Source organism: Monodon monoceros, unplaced genomic scaffold, assembly GCF_005190385.1.
Source record: "Monodon monoceros isolate NGI ecotype Baffin Bay Population unplaced genomic scaffold, NGI_Narwhal_1 Super_Scaffold_20, whole genome shotgun sequence".
Classification (NCBI taxonomy): Eukaryota; Metazoa; Chordata; class Mammalia; order Artiodactyla; family Monodontidae; genus Monodon; species Monodon monoceros.
In genome coordinates, this window is record NW_021703777.1 from 123,452,857 (window position 1) to 123,459,354 (window position 6,498).

A 6,498-nucleotide genomic window follows, 5' to 3' on the forward strand; every position below is an offset into this window, starting at 1 on the left:
TGGGGGAGGGAGCAGATGTACCCTTTGTAGGCCAAACAGCAGGCCAAGGAAAGCACATCTTTGGACCTTGGGGTCTCCATGCCTCCAGTTTCAACTACAATAGAGTAGTCACATATTTGACAACAGAATAATTGAAAATACTGTTGGGCTAGAGGAATGACTCTCAGTGTGTGTTTGTGGGGGTGTGGTGGGGTGCAGCAGGACATTGGAGTCTGGCAGGAGGAGGCTTTTTTTTTTTTTTTTTTGCGGTATGCAGGCCTCTCACTGTTGTGGCCTCTCCCGTTGCGGAGCACAGGCTCCGGACGCACAGACTCAGCGGCCACGGCTCACGGGCCCAGCCGCTCCGCGGCACGTGGGATCTTCCCGGACCAGGGCACGAACCTGTGTCCCCTGCATCGGCAGGCGGACTGTCAACCACTGTGCCACCAGGGAAGCCCCAGGAGGAGGCTTTTAAGAGCTGCACAGATTCTGATACTTTCCCAGTCCAGGTGCTTCCCCACTTCCTACCATGGTGAAAGTCCTAACATTGTTAGCCACTCTTCCTCTTGCAAGTCCAGAGCATCCCTTGGATATGCAGCCAAGGAGGAAAGAAGCCATGTCACAGGTCTAGAGCACCGTGGTTTATAAACTGCTTTCACATCTGTCCTTTCATCAGATCCTTACAACCCTGTGTAATAGGTGTGACGGTTATTGTCTCCATTTAAAGCAGCTAAACTAGGCTGAGAGAGGTCAAGTGATTTGTTGAAGGTCACGTAATTTGTAAGGGGAAAACATGAGACTAGATACCTAATCTTATAATTTTTAAGCTAGAATTTTCCTCCCATATGTAGTTTTATGTGTTTATCCATACCGTCACTAATGTTTTCTTTTTTTTTTTTTTGGCTGCGCTGAGGCATGAGGGGTCTTAGTTCCCTGAACAGGGATCGAACCCACGCCTGCTGCAGTGGAAGCAGAGTCTTAACCACTGGACCACCAGGGAAGTCCCTACCATCACTAATTCTTGAAAGGATCTGATGTGGCTCATTTCACTATAACTGGTGACTAGTTTTTTGCCATTCCCATGACCAGGCCTCAGATGGTCCCCTCCCTGGCTTGGTGTGCTGCCTGGGACCCCAGATCTTCTTCTGTGGGCTGGGAAAGTATCAGCTTTTAAAAGTCCCCTCCTGTCAGACTCTAACGCCCTACTGTTCCCCCTACCCCTGCAGACACACACACAGTCATTCCTCTAGTGCAACAGTACTTTCAGTTACTCTGTTGTAACAAGACATTGAATCGTCCAGACCAGTCGTCCCTTTTGGGACCCTTCTCCATCATCAGCTTTCCTCCTGGGCTCTATTTGTGGGGTTCTGGGTCTCCTTGTTCTGGCCTATCTTGTCACATACTAAGCCTCAGGGGGACACTCTGAGTCCAGAGCTGTCCCCAGTACAGGTGATACGTGACATGCACATCAGTTGTCTGGAACTGGACTAAGCACCGGGACTCATAGGGCAAATTTGGATGATAGACAAAGGACATTATTAGGGGAGCTAGAATTTAGGATTCTTCAAGTATTCTCCTCAGTCTAGCTTAAAATGCAACAGTCATGCATCTGGGTAGCACTAACAGAAACATTTTAGTAGTTTGAAATTTCCGGGGTTTGTTAAATGCTACAGTTGACCCTTCAACAATGGCGGGAGGGGGCTGGTGGAATTGGGGGACCCTCCTGGTGGAATCAAAAGTCTATGTATGGCTGCCTCTCCCGCCCGCTTCTCGGCGCAGCCTCTGCGCCCTGCGCTGTGGCAGCGGCACCCAGCTTTCCCTGACCCGGATGGCGGCACAGCGGGCAGGCCGGGCCCAGGCACCGGGCTGCGAGCCGAGGCGGCCCGGAAGCGCCCGCCAGAACACCCAGTCATGGATAAAAATGAGTGGTGCAGAAGGCCAAAGTGGCCGAGCAGGCTGAGCGAGATGATGACATGGCAGCCCGCATGAAGTCTGTAACTGAGCAAGGAGCTGAATTATCCAATGAGGAGAGGAATCTTCTCTCAGTTGCTTATAAAAATGTTGTAGGAGCCTGTAGGTCACCTTGGAGGGTCGTCTCAAGTACTGAGAAAAAGACGGAAGGTGCTGAGAAAAAACAGCAGATGGCTGGAGAAGACAGAGAAAATTGAGACCGAGCTAAGAGGTATCTGCAATGATGTACTGTCTCATTTGGAAAAGTTCTTGATCCCCAGTGCTTCACAAGCAGAGAGCAAAGTCTTCTATTTGAAAATGAAAGGAGGCTACTACCGTTATTTGGCTGAGGTTGTTGCTGGCGATGAGAAGAAAGGGATTGTGGATCATTCACAGCAAGCATACCAAGATGCTTTTGAAATCAGCAAAAAGGAAATGCAACCAACATATCCTATCAGATTGGGTCTGGCCCTTAACTTCTCTGTGTTCTATTATGAGATTCTGAACTCCCCTGAGAAAGCCTGCTCTCTTGCAAAGACAGCATTTGATGAAGCCATTGCTGAACTTGATACATTAAGTGAAGAGTCATACAAAGACAGCACACTAATGATGCAGTTACTGAGAGACACCTTGACATTGTGGACATCGGATACCCAAAGAGACAAAGCTGAAGCAGGAGGAGAGGAAAATTAACCTGCCTTCCAACTTTCGTCTGCCTCATTCTAAAATTGACACAGTAGACTGTTTGTCATCCATGCTGTCCCACAAATAGTTTTTGTTTATGATTTATGACAGGTTTATGTTACTTCTATTTGAATTTCTATATTTCCCATGTGGTTTTTATGTTTAATATTAGGGGAGTAGAGCCAGTTAACATTTAGGGAGTTATCTGTTTTCATCTTGAGGTGGCCAATATGGGGATGTGGAATTTTTATACAAGTTATAAATACTTATAACTTGTATAGTTATACTTTTGGTATAGTACTTTTGGTACATTTTGGCTTCAGAAGGGCCAGTGTTAAAACTGCTTCCATGTCTAAGCAAAGAAAACTGACTACATATTGGTTTGTCCTGGTGGGGAATAAAAGGGATAATTGGTTCTAGTCACAGGTGTAGCTGTGGGTACTTTAAGGTTTGGAGCACTTACAAGGCTGTAGTAGAAATAGATATCCCATGGATATTACATGTTAAACTATGTGTTATCTGTGGAATACTCAGTCTCAGTGTGCACACCACTGACTACAGCTACTGAAGTGTTCCTTTAGTTGTGACCCAATTTACTCTGGATAAGGGCGGAAACGGTTCACATTCCATTATTTGTAAAGTTACCTGCTGTTTTCTTTCATTATTTTTGCTACACTCATTTTATTTGTATTTAAATGTTTTAGGCAACCTAAGAACAAATGTACAAGTAAAGATGCAGTAAAAATGAATTGCTTGATATTCATTACTTCATGTATATCAAGCGCAGCAGTAAAACAAAAAAACCATGTATTTAACATTTTTTAGCTTTTTGTTTTGTTTTTTGTTTTGTTTTTGATACTTGCCTAACATGCATGTGCTGCAAAAATAGTTAACAGGGAAATAACTTGAGATGATGGCTAGCTTTGTTTAATGTCTTATGAGATTTTCATGAACAATCCAAGCATAATTGTTAAGAACACATGTGTTAAGTTCATGTAAGTGGAATAAAAGTTTTATGAACGGACTTTTCAAAAAAAAAAAGAAAAAGTCTATGTATGACTTAAAGTTGGTGCTCCCCATATGTGTCCACTTCCTCTGTATCAGCGGTTCTGGATCTGTGGTTTGGACCAACTGTGGATCGTGTTATACTGCAGTATTTACTACTATTAAAAATCCATATATAAGTGGGCCCGTGCATTTCAAACCTGTGTTGTTCAAGGGTCAACTGTACTCTGAAGAATTCTGGAACGTGCAGGATTGGGTGGACATTGTGGCTTCCTCCCTCCCTTCCTTCCTTCCTCCCTTCCTTCCTCCCTCCCTTCCTTCCTCCCTCCCTCCCTTCCTCCCTTCCTCCCTTCCTCCCTCCCTCCCTTCCTCCCTCCCTCCCTTCCTCCCTCCCTCCCTCCCTCCCTCCCTTCCTCCCTTTCTTTTTGTGGCTGTCTTCGACATAATCTTTTGAAGGGGTTGTTTCCTTCATATCTGGAAACTGGCCAGGGAGGGATGGTGAGGAGAACTGGTTACTGCTGGGTATCTAGGTACTTACAGCAGGCCTCTGCATGTCAATTGTATGAAAAGCTGTTCAGTCTTCTCTTTCTTATCTTCACTCCAAACCATCACTGTGACTGACGCTGTGTGTGTTTGAGAGGGAGAGAAATAGAGACAGAGAGACACAGAGAGTGAGAGACAGAGACAGAGAGACAAAGGGGGAGAGAAAGAGAGAGAGAGAGAGAAATACTTAGTGACCAAGAAAGCACTACAGTGCAGAAATGTCTTGGTACAACCCTGCTGTGAATATTTGTAGAAAGACATGGAACATTTTGCCAGGACCTTGCTTTGCCCAGGATTGGCTTCAATTACAGTTTTTTATCAGGGGTGGCAGATCACCAGTAGGAAGGGTGTGTTTCAGCCTTATCTTGGATGCTTCCTTACTTTACTTGACTTAATTCAGAAACTAGAGAACAATTTAGTGTGTAGCTTGTGCCATTTCCTTTGCATAAAATGAAAGTTTTATTTAAAGTCCTTATAATCATTTCCACTGTTTTTCAGCAGTGAGAATAATCAAATGAGAATTGTAAACACTTTTGAGACCATTTTTACTTGACAAAACAGTTCTCCTAAGCTAGATCTTTCACTGTCTCTGAAATACTTAGGGGCAGGAGAATCAGACTTTTATAGGAAGACTATGAATTCTTGTGCATTGTCACATACTGCTCAAGGCATTTTCAGTTTAATAATAAATATTTTAAAACCAGAAAGGGACTTATCAATATGCTGGTCTCCAACTTCTTCCAAAAGACATACAGAGCAAAGTATTTCTCAGATTATTTGAAAAATATAACAAGATATTTTAAATTTCCCTCAGTGACCACATAGAATGTCATTTATCTGTCTACTTCAACACAGAGGTGTTGGGTAGCAAGTGAAGGCTGAAGCTAATTTATACAGTTATGTGCCAGACCTGTTCATATAGGTTTGTGTATAAATTCATACACACTCACACACACACACACACACATGTTCACTTAATCCTCGCAATAATGTATGGGTCAGGTACTATTATTATCACTACTTTACACATGTGCAAACTGAGCTACAGTGAGATTAAGCAACTGTCCCAAGTCACACAGCTAAAAACTGATCACTTGCACCCAGGCGGTCTGTACTGCATGGACCCCCCTGACATGTTATTGCAGGGCTCAGTTGAGGAGCAAGATTCCCCAGTGCTGGCACCTGTGCCAGAGTTGGCCCACAGGCCAGTTCTCCTGTGGGACATGGCTGCTATCACTCAGCAATCCCCATAGGCTGCAATAGCTGACACCTACTGAGTCCTTACCACGTGCCAGCTAACACGGGAAGTGTTTTACCTACATTTTCTCACCAGTTCTCCCAACAGCCTTATGAAGTAGGAGCAGTTTCACCTCCATTTTACGTAGGAGGAAACTGAGACCTAGAAAAGTTAAGTCACTTGTTCAAGATCAACAGCCAGTAGGGGCAAGATTTATCATTGTGCTATCCTACTCTCCTGCTCAGGAGCCAGGCTCCTAACTTCTTTGTGTTCCTAGGGAGTCTCCACCAGCACACATTTTCTATGTTATGACTGTTTTGCTAGGAACTTCCTGAAATTAAGGGCTAAGAGTACTTTCAGAAAGAGAAAGCCCAGTGTAACAGGGAATGTGGAAGAGAGGAGGTGACAGGGACTCTTCCCTTCAGGGGGATGTGTGTAAGCACATTACAGTGTGTTCCTGTTGGGGAAGGAGAGCACTGACTATGAAAATGGGAACTCTCAAAATATTCACTGTGGGCGGTAACATCTTGACCTTCATCCTTAGTCAACAATTAGCATTTGGTTCCACTTTATTTAATATACAATGTATCCTTTTCTTTTATTCTTTCATTTGGACACTGTTGATGCCTTAAATATTACAGCTGCCTACCTCAGCTGTAAAGCTCTAGCAGAATTACTTGAAAATAGAATTAACTCATCTACAGACATACCTCAGAGATATTTCAGGTTCAGTTCCAGACCACCACAATAAAGTAAATATCTCAGTAAAGCCAGTTACACGAATTTTTTGCTTTTGCAGTATATATACGCAAAAGTTATGTTTACGCTATAGTCTATTAAGTGTGCAATAGTATTATGTCTAAAAAAACAATGTACACACCTTAATTAAAAAATACTTTACTGCTGGGACTTCCCTGGTGGCACAGTGGTTAAGAATCCACCTGCCAAAGCAGGGGACATGGGTTCAATCCCTGGTCCGGGAAGACCCCACATGCTGTGGAGCAACTAAGCCCGTGTGCCACACCTACCGAGCCTGCGCTCTACAGCCCGTGAGCCACAACTACTGAAGCCCGTGTGCTGCAACTATGGAAGCCCAAGCG

The 6,498-nt window shown here is 44.1% G+C and overlaps 1 pseudogene; it reads left to right on the top strand.

Moving 5' to 3' along the window:
- The first annotated feature begins 310 nt into the window (after nt 1-310).
- On the top strand, nt 311-3,872 carry LOC114902981 (annotated as a pseudogene).
- The last annotated feature ends 2,626 nt before the right edge of the window (nt 3,873-6,498 follow it).